Here is a 1,023-nt window from a genome sequence, read left to right as displayed (position 1 = left end):
AGCTCTGATGAGATGTAAAAAAAAAAAAAAAAGATTAGTGTTTTCATGCATGCCTGCTAACATAGAATCCTTTCTGCAGCTTATAAATCAAGGAGTAATTTGGACTTTCAACTCTTATTATTTAAGAAATATATTTTTTGAAGCTATAATTGTCATAGACAGTGATTGCTGTTTTGAATCTGGGCAAAATAAATTAAAAACCTTCTGGAATGGATTTCATGGATTCACAATTCTTGAAACCATTAAGAATATTCATGATTGATGGGAGGAGGTCAAAAATATCAATATTTACTGGAGTTTAAAAAAAGTTTATTCCAACCCTCATAGATGACTTTGAGGCGTTCAAGACTTCAGTGGTGGAAGTAACTGCAGATGTGGTGGAAATAGCAAGAGAACTGAATTAGTAGTGGAGCCTGAAATGGGACTAAATTACTGCAATCTCATGATGAAACTTGAACAAATGAGGAATTGTTTCTTACAGACAAGCAAAGAACATTGTTTCTCAAGATAGAATCTACTCCTGGTGAAGAAGGTGTGAACATCATAGAAATGACAACAAAATATTTAAAATATTATACCAATTTAGTTGACAAAAAAGTAGAGACTGGATTTGGTAGAATTGACTCCAATTTTGAAAGAAGTTTTACTGCAGGTAAACTGCTATCAAACTGCATTATATACAACAAAGAAATCATTTGGGAAAGAAAGAGTCTGTCAATGTGGCATATTTCACAATTGTCTTACTTTTTAGAAATTGCTACAGCTACCCGACCTTCAGAAACCATCACCTTGATCAGTCAGTAGGTTTCAATATTAAAGCAAGACCCCCCACCAGTAAAAGGATCACAGCTCACTGAAGGCTTGGATGATTGTTAACATCCTTTAGAGTTTTTTAATTAGTGTGTGTAGATTACCACTTTAGATACAATACTATTACACACTTAACATACTACAGCACAGTGCAAAAATTAACTTTTGTATGCATTGGGAAATAAGCGAAATTGTGTGACTGACTTTATTGTG

The sequence above is a fragment of the Cebus imitator genome, unplaced genomic scaffold (assembly GCF_001604975.1).
Source record: "Cebus imitator isolate Cc_AM_T3 unplaced genomic scaffold, Cebus_imitator-1.0 Scaffold168, whole genome shotgun sequence".
NCBI classification, from domain to species: domain Eukaryota; kingdom Metazoa; phylum Chordata; class Mammalia; order Primates; family Cebidae; genus Cebus; species Cebus imitator.
This window is presented reverse-complemented; position numbering follows the sequence as displayed.